The 16013-nt window shown below is 48.3% G+C and overlaps 1 protein-coding gene across 6 annotated transcripts in view; it reads left to right on the forward strand.

Annotated features, from left to right (window-relative positions):
- Positions 1–16013, forward strand: part of RUSC2 (RUN and SH3 domain containing 2) — a 67174-nt gene that overhangs the window by 18543 nt on the left and 32618 nt on the right. Inside the window, exon 1 of one of the 6 annotated variants that reach the window (XM_032988124.2) lies at positions 5258–5534. The exons of 3 other annotated variants lie outside the window; for them this stretch is intronic. The gene's annotated coding sequence lies outside the window, so the exon portion shown is untranslated. Of the gene's footprint in view, positions 1–5257; positions 5535–7190; positions 7471–16013 lie in introns of those variants that run through there. 2 more of the 6 variants (XM_032988125.2, XM_032988119.2) reach the window with 2 other exon arrangements.

Below are 16013 nucleotides of genomic sequence, written 5' to 3' on the forward strand. Positions count from 1 at the left end.
TCCTGCTTCAGACACTCTGAAATCTCAGGCTGGATAAGTTATGTCCAGGCTTTCCTTTAATTCAAGGTTTTCTGTACAGCTTTATGAGCTTGTTTTATCAGATTGAAGCTGAAACTTCAGACATGATTCAAGTGCTGCTGTGTTGTTTCTGTCCTGAGTTCCTTCTGCCAAAAAGTGTTCAGCTATTTCTTTGTGCTCTTGCTGGGGCAGTACTAAGTGTTAGTACAAAAAAATGGTGACTGGGATTGGAGGATCAGTTCTCCCTTTCCTACAGCCTTCCAAATGGTTCACATCTCCTCATTGCCTCAGTCTCCTGCATGTATAATATTCATAGCAGCACTTTCCTAGAAAAACAGTACAAACGTACTGGAATCCTGGGCTGGAAGGGACTGGAGACGGACAGCAGGCTGTGGGCTGGATTTGATTTTCCCATAGACGTCTCAGTATTGTAGATGTATGTGGAGCTGAGCCCAGCCCCATGGGGAGCCTTGCCAGCACTAACCCTGTCTGGTAGTTGTGACTTTTTACAGTTTGTGAAAGCCTGTGTTCCTGGGCAGTGAGGCATCAGACGCTAGCAACAGGAAGGATTTGACCTTAATACAGGAAGGTGGAAGCTGATGTCGTGATTGGGATGAAGGAACCACCTTGCCCAGTATGATTCTTCCCAGTGGTTGCAAGTGGTCAGCTAGGGAGGAGGGGGAGCAGAGCAAGCAGATACCATACCTTTTTTTTTTTTTTTTTTTTTTTCCCAGGAGATTTGCTAAGTCTATTATATTTTATCTGTTTAGTAATGGATCTCTCTGGTGCTTGTCCTGCCTCGTCTTGAATCCATGTTGACTTCTTCCACCCATAATACCCTTTGAGAACTAAGAAGACTAGAGGAAGATAACAAGGGTGCTGAAAGAGTAATTACTGGCCTGAAGGAAAATTGTTAGTAGAGAGTAGCCGTAAAATGGAAGCTGTCCAATGCATCAAATAATGCTTCAACATTAAAAAGTAAGATTTTACTAGTGATGTTTCCTAAAGACGCAAAGCTAGAAAGCATCATCAGAGGTAGTTCAGGGTTATTCAGCAGGAAGAGCTTGGATGTCCTTAAGGAATAACACAGATTAGAATTGGATGGTTCAAAATTCCATGGCTGTGTGCATGAGAAACAAACAAAAAGTTCAGCTCCAGTTGGGAGCTCATTGGGGAAAGTGAAAAAGATGGGGGAAAACCCAGAGTCTGTCGGTGACAGGCAGAATAACAGTGAGCAGCTAATGTGATGCAGCTATGAAAAAGGTAAATGTCATCCAATGTTACATGTTGAACAAAATATTTGTAGCAGAGATGGGGAAATTATAGTGTATTAAGGCACAGTGAGACTTTGCTGGGAAGACTGTGTACATTTCCAGTCGCTCTCTGAAGGCTATATGCAAACTGGGTCATATTCAGAGAAGGGATACTAGTATGATCAAAGAAACAAAAAGCCTACCTAATGTGAAGTGATTAAAGAACTCAGATGATATAACTTTAAACGCAGACTGGATAAACTCTGACGTTAAAGCTCATTTTTAGAACATGAGTGAATAGGGGTGAGCTGTACATGGATAAAGATAAGCTGGAAATTTAGAAAATGTTCTTAAACATCAGAGGAATTAATTTGGGGAAATAATTCTGTTAGAAAACAGTTAGCAAACAACAAGAAACATCCAAATTTTTGGAAAAAACGGCAACAACTTTCTCTTCTCAAGCCATTTTCTTATTTGGATGCATGACTCCTGCCTTGGGTTGCTAGCCCTGAAGAAATCAGTACTGCTGCTCTGGGCAGTGTGCGGGGATCAATGGGACAGGATCATCATGGTGAGGCTGGTGAATCCTGCTGTTGTGAACGTGTCTGTGACTGGCGTAACCCTGTGCCTCTGTCCTCAGACCCTCTGGGAAAGCAGGCTCAGTCGAGGGGATCAGTTAGTGATGCCTCAGCAAAATGTGAAGACTGAGGGCAGGCATTGCTGCCAAGCCAATGTGTGCTTTTCTCAATCTTCTTCAATTCTGACCCCTCATTCCAAATCTCCCATATTTGTTTGCACTGAATAGAAAAGTTGTCAAGCGCGTGTTGGTAACGATCAGCCTGTATTGATCTCTGTGTGTTTGAGAAGGCGATGTTGTTTGACCTTGAAAGGCAAGGTTGGCAGGGATGGGGAGTGATTTTGGGTTTTCTTTCTGAGGGTTTTGATGGAGTTTTCAGCAGCTTCTGCTTTCCTGATGGCCTCTATGTTCTAGTCCCCCTTGCTCCACTTGAGCAAGACCATGCTCTTAGTTCAGCTCTGACTGACATGCCACTCTGGCACTCCTGAAGCAGCCTCAGCTGTGGTGGAAGCGGTTTCCATGTCCTGAGAATTCAGATTTCTGCTGTGAGCTATCCGGGAGTGAGGTGGAAAGGCACTGAGTGGCTTCCACCTTGCTCCTGAGTGGTCCAGCATGTGCAAAGATAGCGAGGCACAGACTGTCCACTGTGGTGATAAGCTTGCTGTTACTCATGCCACTGTTTCCTTGAGAGGCATGGACAGGCTGAGTGTAATGAGGGCTACATCAAAATATCCATCCTTTAGGATGAGGCATCAGGCATCCCCCTGTGCCGGGTTGTAGCTGCAAGGTGCGGTGTAGAGGCGGCAGTCCTCCAGCTGTCAGGTTGTTGTGAGGGTGGGCAGGTTGTGCATCACACCTGACGATGAGGGGTGATTAAAGACCTGTTCCTGCCCACTGATTGGTGTCAGAGCTAGAAGCACCCAGGCAGCCAGCTAGCTGGGATCTGGGGATGAGCTGTTTCCAGTTCACAGATCACCAGAGCAGATTTGCAGCAATTAGGTGGGAGGCTTGGGCTGCTGCTGGTGGATGATTTTGCTGTACAATCGCAGCAAAAGTGGAAAGGTTTCTTCCTTCTTGTATGTGAGAGTGTGCTGACTGCTGATCTTAGCAGCCAATTCCTGCATAGTATGTGAAGGAAGGAGGGAGTCCAAGGCCAAGACAGAAATGTGTTGAGCTTTTTTACACCTGGATGATCTCTTTGTGTCCTGGTTGTTGTCAGCAAGCACTCCAGGTACACACAGGGCTGGTATCCAGCACGAGTGCAGCACACGGGGCTCCCTGAAGTGGTGAGCTCTGCTGAAGCCCAGCACTGGGAACGGGATGTGCCTCCTTACTGGAACTCATGGGCGGGAGAACGTGTTGGGCAATTGAGTTCTTACAACCGTGGAGCAAGGGGGAAGGAGGCAAGATGTCAGGAACCCTGCCCAACACCCAGGATGCCTGTGAGTAATGAGATTGATGTTGCTAGATAAGCAATTTTCTAGAATGATTTGGGTTGGAAGGGACCTTAAAGATCATCTAGTCCCAACCCCCCTGCCATGGGCAGGGACACCTTCCACCAGACCAGGTTGCTCAAAGCCCCGTCCAGCCTGGCCTGGAACCCTTCCAGGGAGGGGGCAGCCACAGCTGCTCTGGGCACCCTGTGCCAGTGCCTCACTGCCCTCACACTAAAGAATTTCTTCCTAATATCTAATCTAAATCTACCCTCTTTCAATTTAAAACCATTACCCCTCATCCTATCACTGCATGACTTTGTAAAAAGTCCCTCCCCATCTTTCCTGTAGCCCCCTTGAAGTACTGGAAGGCCACTATATGGTCTCCCTGAAGCCTTCTCTTCTCCAGGCTGAACAACCCCAACTCTCTCAGCCTGTCCTCATAGAGGAGGTGCTCCAGCCCCCTGATCATCTTTGTGGCCTCCTCTGGACCCACTCGAGCAGGTCTGTGTCCTTCTGATGTTGGGGGCCCCACAGCTGGACACAGCACTGCAGGGGGGTCTCCCCAGAGCAGAGCAGAGGGGCAGAATCCCCTCCCTCGACCTGCTGGCCACACTGCTCTTGATGCAGCCCAGGACACAGTTGGCTTTCTGGGCTGTGAGCGCACATTGCTGGCTCACAGTCAGTTTTCCATCCACCAACACCCCCAAGTCCTTCTCCGCAGGGCTGCTCTCCATCCACTCATCTCCCAGCCTGTGTTTGTGCTTGGGATTGCCCCGACCCATGTGCAGGACCTTGCACTTGGCCTTGTTGAACTCCATGATGTTCACACAGCCCCACCTCTCCAGCCTGCCCAGGTCCCTCTGGATGGCATCCCTGCCCTCCAGCGTGTCACCACACCACACAGCTTGGTGGTGTTGGCAAACTTGCTGAGGGTGCACTCGATCCCACTGGCCATGTCTCCTGCCAAGCTGCACCCCACAGTTCTGGGGTGTGTGGGAAGCACCTATCCCTACCACTTCAGGCCAAGCAGGATAGGGACCCCTCTTACTGTAGGGCAGGCATGTTCTGGCACCTCCATCTCCCTCACCTTGCTTCTCTAAGGAGTGCAGTCACCAGCCTGCAGTATCCCTGCTCCCCTCCTTGCATGAGGCTGTGGAGTGAGCCATGCTCCCCTTCTCACACTGATTCATCTCTGTGATCAAAGAGAAGTCATATTGTAGAAGACGGTCCCCGAGACAGGGCTTTATTCTTCCTCATTAGCACCTGTAATCTCTTACTACATAAAAAGCTTTGGGACAGCTGATCAGTTCTTACCACTGTTGTGGTAACATCCTGGGAGGGAGATGCAGCAAAGGGGTGCTTGCTGGAGAGGTGCAAGGCCATGTGAGATTGGGGCGGGGGGAACGTGCTGAACATGTTTTAGGGAGAAGGATCCAAATGTTTCTGTTGGGAACGGATATGTAAATAGGAGTGTTTCTGAGGGAGCCCCTTGTCTACTGCATTGCTCTGTCTGATTTTTAACAAAACAGCCCTCTGACTCCATTTGCTCTGGTATTTGCTACACAAGGCAGGCATTGCTGTCAGTGAATTGGTTAATGCCAGTGTCCCATGGCAGGGACAGGGATGCAGGCAAGCACTCAGCCTGCCAGCATTTATACCTCCTGGCGTCAGCATTGGCAATGCTCATGGAGGACTGGGGAGGGCACCGAAATAGTTTCCATTCTCCTCTCTGCTGTGGGAACGAGTCTCCTGGGTAACAAACGCTCCTTGTTCTGTGCAGAGCTCTGCAGCTGAGACTCTCTGTCTCCTTCCTCACTGCTGCTCCCCAACTGTCCCAGCTGAAGGGGCCGGAGATGTCTGCTTCAGCCTGCCTTAATTAACGTTGACAATACAATGGGACTGGCCATATGGGGGTCCGGGGGCTGCACGCTAATGGAAGTACAGTAAATAAGTCTCATTTGCTGCAGCTTGGGTGGAGCAGAGCCCAGCAGGACTAGCTTTCTGCTTGCTGTAATGGCCAGGCGTGGGGGCACATCCATCGCTTCTGCATCGTCCCTGGGGCTCATCCCTGCTGCTTGAGCACGACTCGGTGGTGGTGTGGGTCCCTGGCACCCAAGGAACGGCGAGCAGTGGCCTGTCTGGGGAGTGTGGAAGGAGCACGGGTGGGGCATATGCATTGTCCTCTCAGGGAAGGACCCACAGAGCCCGTGCTTTGGGACGGGCTGAGGGATCATTCCCAGTGTTTCGGAGGTGAGTAGCAGTTCTGCGTCTGCAGTGCTGGCTCCAGTGCGTTGCAAAGGGGCTGCACAGCCCACAGCCAGCCCAAGGCCCTTTCTCTTTTCTTGCTGGAAGGGTGTCTCTGCGCTGAGGGGAGTCCTGGGCTCCGGCCTCTGGAGCCCTTGCTGGGAGCCACCCACCTGCCATTGGGTTTTCAGTCAGAAATCTGGTTTGAATGTTGCCTGAAGAGAGATTTTAAAGGTTTCTAGTGGCCTAGGATCCGAGACAATTGGCAGCTGCTTCCAGTAATGAGTCTAACATTTTTCTGGCATAGTTTTTTATATTGGCCGCTCCAGAGGCTGAAGCTTCTGCAAAGTGTTGTATTGTCTGGGCTGTTGTATTTGTTTTATTGTATTGTTGCTTTGGGTGCATCATGGCATAGAGCAAAATGTACTCTGGCATGTCATGGTTCTTCATTTTTTTCAACTGTGTGTCTCTGTGACATTTTTACTCTGACTTACCCACTCCCCTTGGAACCTCAGTTTAGGAGATGGGGTTTGGTTCAGGCTTGTAGGGATTGCTTTTTCCAGGGATGACACACTATTTTCTGAGCTCTGCTTAGCTCAGTGGAGGGCAGTAGCTGTAGGAGTGGGGCCAGATGGCAAAGTGCCATAATGTGAGTGGTCCCTCCAGGGTGGTTGTCTCAGGACAGCTGCTGCAGGGCTAAAAGCACCTCTCCTGGCACACCTGGAGCACAACTGAGTTTCTGGGGTGTGTGGTCATGCCCAGACTGTGGTAGATAAACAAAAGTATCCACATGTGTCCCTTGGAGAAGCTACCTGTGCCATGTCAGGAACTGCACTGACTTGCCTGTGGAGCAGGTTGCAGCTGTCTTTGGTGAAAGGGGGTGATCGAAAAATCCTTTCACATGGGCCCAGGATAGCAACAGAGCCTGGGCTTTTGCAGGTGGTGATCCCTTGTTTCAGGAAGACCTGCCGTGGATTGTGCTGCAGAGATGCCAGGATCTAGCCCAGGTTACAGGCAGCACTTTAATCACAAACTGTAGTTAATAGTTGCTGGGGTCTTGATTTGAGATTCCCTATGACAGCAGGGATTTCAGCCATCCTGAATCTGACATCAGTCCCTGCCAGATGTGTTCAGCAGTGGGGGAAGTGATGGTGGTTGCATCTCGCTCCAGCAGTGTCTGCATTTCAGGGATGCTCTGTAGATACTGTTGGTGAAGCTCTTTAGGACAAGGCACTACAGAAATGTGAAAGAAGCTTCAAGAAGCTTCTTGTAGTCTTCCTAATCTCTTAGTAATAAGTCCTCCCATCCTCCCCTTGTTGTGCATTGCTTTGCAGACTAGTATTTTATCTCCGAGGGCTCTGGCTGCGGTTATCAATGATAGGAACATAGCACTCCAGTTCCTTTTGCTTTCCTTTGCAAAGCCAGGAGAAGAGATCAGGCAGCTTGTAATCACGCAGCATCTGAAATGCAAGCTCATCACGGAATAAAGTGTTGCCCTATTTTCTGGCATAAACATTAGTCTTTTTGTTTCTCCTTATGCTACCTTCCTGATTTCCCAGTTCCTGTAAGAATCAATCCTCCATCTTCCAGCTCGACTTATCTCCCCTCCTCTCCTTCTCCACTCCCTCCCATCCCTTGCCTTGTCTGAGGTCCCACAGGGACTGACTGCAAGCCAGAGCGGCGGTGCTGTGGGCAGGCTTGCTCCTTCACACGCAGCAACGTCACAGCAGCAGCAGGAGCAGTGGAGATGTAATTGCGCAGACCCTCTGCATTGCCAGGGATGCAGCTGTGAAAAAAAAAAAAAAAAAAAAAATTTTGATTCTGTGCCTCCCACAGCATCCTGGTGAGAGAGCACATTGCCCACTGAAATCCAAGTGCTCAGCAGTGCCGGACCAGAACGTGTTCAGTGAGAGGAGACAGAGAACAGAGGATCTTTGGAAAGGTGAGATGGAGAAATGATCAGGGTGGGCGTTAGTCGTACTGATGGGTTTCAGGCCGTTCGTTGTCCTGCAAAGTGGCTGGTTGCCTTTTGTGGAGATTGCCAGCTACCCAGTGAAGCTTAAAAGATTTTAGGATTGCTTTGTCTCTTCAGAGGCTGCATTGCTTTGGAGCTGCTGTGATTATAAGGGATGTAAGTGATTGAGGAGGCTGGTGTTGCTGCATAGAATGCGTGTTTGTCCATTGTAGCTATGAAATAGTGGTTGTCGTGTCCAGGCTGGATTTGCAGAAGCAAGCCGTGCTTTGCCCCGATAATGCTGTCGCACAGCTCTCCATTCTGCCTGCCATGGCAGCCGAGCCCACACGGATTGTTTTGGTCCCGCCAGCTACCATGCACCCTGTGCATCCCTGGTGATGATGCTGCTGTGCAGCTGAAAAGCTGTTTTGACAGACAGCACTTCCATGAAAAGCCAGAAACAAAGGATGCAGGCAGAGGAAAGGCTGCTGTCAGTGTGGCTTTTGGTGCCTTTTTTTTTTTTTTTTTTTTTTTTAGCTAAATACTGGTAAATCAATTGCTCAAAAGGCGTTAGGATAAAATACTGTGGCACATAAAACACTGCTCTTCTGCTAAGAGATATATGGGCTGTGTGCAGGCTGGAGTCCTTTGTGTTGCCCAGGGTGTGTCTGTGCTGACTATGTAAATGGATGCTTTCTCCCTGCCTCTTTTAACAGAGTGGATGAAAAGGTTATCTAGGAATGGAGGAATTACTACTTTTAATTACTGAAATGAGCGGTCCAGCCTGGATACCAGTTACTAGACCTTAATTACATGGTCTTGTTATAGCCAAATCCCTCTTTTCCCTCCCCACCTTCCTCCTTCTTCCCTCCCCCACCCTCTGCACAAATCCTTCCATCAAATTGCCTCTGCAAACGCAAAGGGAGAAGGGCTTGAACAAAGAGAAGGGTATGTGTGGGATAGGGGTATAGAGGCTGGAGAGGCGATGTTCAGGATGACAGTGAGTGAGAACAACAAGACAGAGGTATAAAAGAATGAGATTTCAGTATGTGTGGTACAATGATGTGGCTGTAGGGGAATGTACACATAGGAATGTAGTAACAAAAGGGGATAAGCAAATAGATGCAATCTTTGGGGATTAGAGAAGATGCTGGGCTTGTGGGGTTGCAACTGCAGGTGTTTTGCAGGAATGCAGTGTTAATGAGAGTTACATTAGCATTTGCTGTTGAGAAACAGATCATACAAGGTCTGGATTGATGGGTGTTTTAAAGGTGTGTGGAGTATGGGGGAAGTAGAGATAGGCTTTTTTACCTCCAGACACCTACAGCCTCATATACAGGTATTGCTAAAGAACGAACTTGGGAGGTCTAACCTATTCACAAAAGCTTTCTGCAGTTTTCTAGTGACTCAAGAATAATTCAGATAAAGCATCTTTAGGCCTGTCAGGATCAACAGGATGGTAGGGAAAATGTAGATAAAATGGTAGATGTCTGGCAGAGCTATAGAGGAACCATGGAGCAGGAGAGGCAGGTGTGAGGGGCATTGCAGAGCTGGATAAACAGGGGGTTGTGGGTCAGAGACCAGTGGTAGAGGGCACGGAGGAGGAAATTCAGGACTGTAATTGTCAGGGAATGTAAATGTGTAGTTTGTACTGTCACTCTCCAGTCTCTCACTGTGTTCCAAGAGATGGTCTGTGCTGTGTGTACTCCCAAGGGGTTGGTGGAAGTGGGAGTGATCCTCAGCACAGCCTTTGCTGCAGCCGTTTTCTGAAGGAACCATTTTGCTGCTGCAGGTTCTCGGTTGGTTGCTGCCTCTCCATCCCTATGGAGTGGCAAGGCTCTCTGGCCTTTATACCTGGTGAAGAAGATAAACCCAGAGTTTCAGTGCAGGGTGCCAGGTGGGAAGGAGAGGGCTTCCAGCAAAACCATGGAGCAGAGTGCATTCTGCTCACAGCTCTGTGACAATGTCCTGGAAGCACCATAGGGCTTCCTGAACTGTAGCTCCTTCTCATCTTTATCTCACCCTGGGACATGGGAACCCTTTCTGTGTCTCCAGGTCTCTGTCCCGTTCAGCCCCATGGGAGCAGGGAGCAGAATATGCTCCTATAGGTACGTACCAGGCTGTGTTCGTGGTGCTGCTGCAGAACGGGCTCCTGCAGAAGCTTGGTGGGGGGATAACAATAGCACACGTGTGTTTGTAGGTGTACTGTGGGCTGGAAGACAGGACATGCAATGGGACATATCTATGCAGGATACACATATTTGTGCCGGGCTGTGGAAGAAATAGTGTGTGAAGTTTGTGTGTACAATGCTTGCCTGAAGGAATAAAAAAAAAAAAAAAAAAAAAAAAAAAAAAAAAAAAAATGTATGCAGCCTCCTTTGCTGTGTGGGATGGGAACGCTCCCCAGGACATGCAGGCTGTGCCTACCTAGTAGATGCCACTCTTACAAGAGCATTTGTTAAGCAGTGAGGGTGCACAGAATCTTTGCCTTGAGATGTTTAAAAGATGGGCAAGAGCTTCTGATGACCGGAGCTGAGCGAAAGGATTCATAGGAAGGAGATATAATTGCTGCTGTGTGTCTTCGTCACTGCATCAATGCAGAATGGTGGAGATAAAGTGCAGCTGGATCTCTAAATCCAAGGGACCTGGACCTGCATTGCAGGAAGTGCAGGTGGCCCCCAAAGATGTGCCGTGGTCTCAGGAATGGCCTGCCCATGGCTCCATTACCACCTCTCAGGTGTCTGAAGCTGTGATAGCAAACAAAGAACAAATCTTCTGTCCCAGAGATCTTACTTTTCTTCTAATCTTATGCTCCTGGTGAGTCAAGATCTCACTCTGGTATTACTCCTGATAGCTAGACAGTAGCCCACCTTTTGCAACTCCACATTGTGCTTTGCCCCATTTTTCATTTATTTCCCAGTCTTATTATTATTTTCCAATGTTTTCTGAAAGCCTTATGTAGTACTAAGGGCAGGCTGATAAATCTAATGTGGGTCACTTTCCTTCCTCTTTCAGAACAGGTACAGACTTCACCTTTATTATTCGCCGGCCACACAGCTTCCCCTCCTTCCTCTCTTTCCTCACAGGCTTTTTGATCAAAAGCTCTGTTGCCAGCTGTGATCATGCAACTATTCTTTAATTTTTCTGGGATCAAGAATATCTTGTCCCTCTGACTTCAGTGTATTCATCCTTTTGAATTTGTTTTTACTTCAAAAGCTCATTTCCTTTTCTGCACCCTCTTTTCTCTGTATTATCTAACCCGTCATCACCGCAGCTTCAATATTCTTCTTCTTGCCAAAACAGCACCAAAGATGCTGTTTTACTTACCTCTAATATCCTTCTTGCTGTGCTTATTCATTCAGGTTGGTCAGGTGCCCTGCTCTTCTAATTTCCTTACCTTGCCTGGTGATTCCAGGTGGGTTTTTTCACTTATGATGTACATTCAAAGTCTTTTCTTCAGTAATTCTCCAAGCTCTTTGTTCTTCTTGGCATTATAACTGTTTTCCCTCAGACGCCAGAGATCTGCTCTTTAAAAATTAAAAAGGTTTTATTACAGAGCTGTTTGCTTTTTACCCTTCTGTTTAATATAAACTGGGTCAGCCTGAGATACTCAGTCCAAAGACATTTCTATATTGTAGGTGCTGAGCAATAACTCATCTCAGCAGGCACGGTTCTGATGGTTAAACCCAAGAAAAGCAAACCAAAAGTGGGAGATGTGAAGACCTGTGCAGGTGGTTGTGAGGTGGAAGAGCCTCCCTGTAGCTGTGGAATCACAGGACAGTACTGTGTGGGAAGATTTTGTCCCTGTTCTTATGGAAGCCATTGAAATCCAACTGGTAGTGGGAAAGCTCACTTGTCTTCTACCTGTGCTGATTCGCGGGACTAGTCCTGATGTGGTGTCATGGTTTGAGCCCAGAGGGCAGCTGAACACCACACAGCTGTTCACTCACCCATTCCCCTCGCAGGAATGGGAAGGAGAAAAATGAAGCAAAATGGCTCAGGAATCCACCTATGGACAAGGAGGGTGGCTCACCCACTAGGGTCAGGGGCAAAAGACAGGCTCATTAGGGGAAGGAAAAGAAACATCACTTTAATTCAAACACTAACAAAGACAACACTTAACAGACAAGGTGGGACAGTGAGAAGCTCCACCACACCCGAAAACACCTCCCCCCACCCCTCCCTTCTCCCCGGGCTCAGCTCTGCTCCCCATCTCTCCCCCTCCTCCCCCAGCGGCGCAGGGGGCAGGGGATGGGGGTCACAGTCAGCTCCTGCTCCTTCCTTCTCGGGAGGTGGGGGAACACCACACATCCCTCCCCTGCTCCCCGGGGCTCCCCTCTCACTGCAGACAGTCCTCCACGAACCTTCTCCAGCGTGATCCCTCCCCACGGGCCGCAGCAGCTCCCGAGCTGCTCTGGAGTGGGTCCCCCCCGCGTGTTGCAGCCCTCCCAGCGCCGAACCACAACAGCGGGAGCCGCTTCTCCCCTCAGAGTCCCGGCTTGCTTTAAGCACAGCCTCCTGCCCTGGCGTGGGCTCCTCCACTGGCTTCATGTCAGGCTCCGCTCCGCTGTGGACCTCCAGAGGTGGCAGGTGGGCAGCCCTGCCATCTCACCATGGGACACAGGGGTCTCTGCTCCGGCGTACCTCCTCCACATCCTTCTCCTTCCTTCCATTGACCTTGGTGTGCATCCTTCTCCCAACTCCTCCTCACAAGTCCCAACCCTCTCCCAGGTTCCCCTTCTTGACTACATTCTCACAGAGGTGCAGCCACCATCACTAGTTGGCCCGGCCCTGGCCAGAGGTGGGTCTGACGTGGAGCTGGGGGAGCTTCAAGAAGCTTCTCACAGGGGGATGCTGCTGTATCCCCCTCCCCTGCTATCAAAAACCCCGCCACAGAAACCCAGCACACGTAGGTGAAGTGCTGCTGGCAGTCCTGTCTGTAAGTCCAAAAGAGGCAGAAGTTCACCCCATGCCAGAGCTATGTGAAAGGCTGCAGGATAAGGCTTGAAGGAGCTGAGGGAGCTTGGCTGGCAGGGGGTGAAATCCGTAGCAATGATCAATGACAGCTGTGTTGGTAACTAGCCTTAGCAGGGATTTGTCATGTTATCTGCTGAGCAGGTTCCCTGCATGCCCTAGCACTCGTCTGAAAGTTGGTTACTCTCCAAAGAGAAAGAAACAGGTTGTCAAAATGGCTCTGATCCCTGATTCTGCTCCAGTTTTCTCTCTTGATGAAAATTATTTTAATGTTCATTTTCTGAAAGAAGTGGGTCAAAGCAGGGACATACCTGTTAAGATGAGTGCAAAAGCGGGCTCGTCCACAAACTCTTCCTCTCCCCACAGCAGTTGTATTGCACCCTCAGGGTCATGTAGAAAAAGGTTTTTTCTATCCGTCAGACACATGCATGTGTTTCTTACTGGGCGAGGCTGCTGGTGGTTGTATCAGCAGATAGGAAAAAAAACAAAACAAAACAAATCCCCATGCAATTCTTAACTGTTGTAAATGGGCAGGAGACAGAAGGCAGAGCCTGTAATGTAGGTGATGGCAACTTTTGGCCCAGGCTCAACATCTAAGTTTGAACTCTTGGGAGAGAGACTGTGTGTTGGACTCTGTGCAGTGCTGGGAGTGTGGGGCTGGCAGTACCTTTGAGTGATAAATAATAAATATTTGAGTGATGTCATCAGTGTTTTGTGATGACATTTGGCAAGTGATGGGAAACTTGTACTGCCACCGAACTATCTCTCTGCTCTGGCACAAGATGCTCTCTGAAAGTAGAGAGTAATTGTCACTGCCCTGTTGTTGTGCTTTTTGGGCCAGTGACACAGATATCTCAGAGTGATGGGAGCTAGCAGTTCCTTCTGGCACAAGGGGATTTTCTCCTCTGGGAGTTACAGGGGAAAAAAAAAAAAAAAAAAAAAAAACCAAAAACGCTAGCAGGGAAGACCTTGGCAGATATACAGTAAATATTTACCTGATACTTCCCTCAGACCCACTGTTACCTCAGACTAAACCATGCTCTGTTCTTGGGGAAAGGTGGAACACGTGGACGAGGGATGAGTACTGGATTGAGAGGGTCTGCCCTCCCCTTGGTTTCCAGATGTGCAAAAGACTCACATGAGCATCTATGGCTCTGGCAAATGTTCAGGAGCTCTCCTGCATCCCAGTGCCAGAAAAAAACCTGCATAGAGTTGCAGGAAAATTAGTTCTTCATGAGAAGTCAAGTTGTGATGTGAGATTTTAGCTGATGAGTTAGTTGCTTAACTGTGATGCAGTGAACCCTAGGGAAAATCTGTGCTGCTGAGTGTTGGCTAACACAGACTCAGTTCAGCAACAATTAGATAATCTCTCTCAGCTACTTCTGACCCTCAGGGAAGGGGATTCAGGTGTTATTTTTCAAGGGGAGCGTGGAGTCCCTGCCTCCTACACAGTTAGACTAATCTCATCAGTTGAACTCCAGAACTGCACCTTATTCTTTGTAAACTGGCACTAGCTGCCATCGCTTCTGGAAAAGTGTGACCTAAATGCTTTCAGTAGGCAGGCTCTTCTCCATTCTGCTCTGCCTGCATTGGTGCAGGACCAACTGCATGCTTACTTAGCCTCCTTTTGCCTAGTAGGTCCAATTTACCTGAATTATTTAGCAGGCCACCTTCTTTTGATCCCTCTCTGGGATTCTCGTGGTGAAGAGCAGGGACATATGCCTCACGCTGCATTGTCGTGTGTCTTCTGTGTAAGCTCATAGAGCATAGCTGTCCTCACAGATGTCCTTCTCAGCAGGGAGAATAACTGGTCTGGACCATTGTGCTAGTGCAATTTTCTGTTCTTAGTAGTGAGGCTAGTTTCAGTGTCTGCTTACAAGACATTTTTCCCTGTAGTCCCACCTTCAGACCTTTTCCAGTAACTTCGGTGGCAGAGTCATAAGCCCACGTGTGAGAAGATCCAGTGGGAGGTATAAATAATTCAAATCTCTGGTCTCAAAATATTGCTGGCCCACACAGTGTATCTTCCTTGGCTTTGCCTAATTCATTCTAATGATTAATATATGGAGTGACACAGCTGCCCTGGGGTTTAGCTTACTCTGGTTGACCTCTCCTTTACCACTCATTAGTATGTGAGTTGTTGTGGTGACATCTAAGGGATTTCTTGCCTGAATGTGGCCTGTCGTGAGCAGTTGTTGTAGCTTGGCCCTTCAGAAGAACAGCAAGAGGATTTCTGCATGCATCTACACTTAGCCATTTTCTACTGGCAACAAGCTGTTCTCTCTTGTCCAGAGTCAGTGGCATCTAACTTAACCTACTGCTGAGATTTATCTTCCTGATCCTGCAGGTCATAGTACTTAAAATGGCCGTTGAGGAAAGCATCTTCCTTACCCAGATGTCTCCTTCTGCCTTCAGCTCCTTATATGCTTCACTTTCATTTCTGCAGGCACTTGCTATTTATAATTACTGTATTTATAAAGCACTCTGAAGGTGGTGACTGCTTCTTATTACAGTAAAACTGACAGCCTTTTTCTTCCCATGTGTTTCCCTTCCCTGTTTCCTCTTAGACTGGCTGTTTTGGGGGGAGAACTGGGTCAGAGGAAAGGTGAGGCTGCATGGAGCACAGGGGGACCTCAGACATCCCTAGAGGCCTATAGACCCTAATGCAGTAGGGCTAGCGAGTTCATGGCACAGTAACAGGGGAGGACAGGAAGAACTGCCAGAACCAAGTATGTCCCAGCTCTGACAAGCAATGACATGAGGGTGGTTAATGCACAAAGGTGATAATGCTCTAGTCACATATCATTCAGTTTGTGTTTGGCTGTATCTTGTTAAGACACAGTAGTTGTTGATCCATGGGGGTTTCTGTTATCTGTTAGTGACTTTGCACAAGCTTCAGAGACCCCAAAGAATGTCTCCATCTCCATAACCCTGACCTCTCCCAGGCTGTGTGCTGCTGACATGATTTGATACTGCAGAGTGGAAAAACACCCCAGACTCAATCAATGTGTTTGTATTTGTCCTGGAGGCACTGAGGGGTGATTCCCCTCTGTACCATAGCGTGTTTGACAGCCAGTGTTTTGGTCTACTGCCTTGTTGTCTGTTTTACCTTTGACACCAGTTGAGGTTGAAAATAAAAACCCCAACAAACTCTCGACCTGCTCATCAAAACGAAAGTGAAATCCTCTTTCTTGGAGACAAGCCACCAGATATCACTGATTTAATGAGGCAAATTCACCAAGGAAAATATCCTTCAGCCCAGACCTTAGTCAGACATTGAAGACCCTCTTATCTCTTGGAGGACCACAGAGAGAATTTGCATGGGAACATGGGAAACCTCCCCCCAGAAGCCTATGCAAAGAATTTGTAAAACTTGAGGGAGAAATCCTCCCCCAAATCACAAGCCACAGGCAGGTAGAAGAAACTCCTTTCCTTGAAGAACAACTATGTAAGAAAAATCCCTTGGTTTCTTCTAGGCTAGTCTTGTTGTAAACCTTGATTTTTTGAGTTTGATGCTACGTTATATACATGTACGTGACAGAAGATAGTCAGCAAAT

Source organism: Tyto alba, unplaced genomic scaffold (assembly GCF_018691265.1).
Source record: "Tyto alba isolate M040663 unplaced genomic scaffold, T.alba_DEE_v4.0 Super-Scaffold_42, whole genome shotgun sequence".
Taxonomy (NCBI): domain Eukaryota; kingdom Metazoa; phylum Chordata; class Aves; order Strigiformes; family Tytonidae; genus Tyto; species Tyto alba.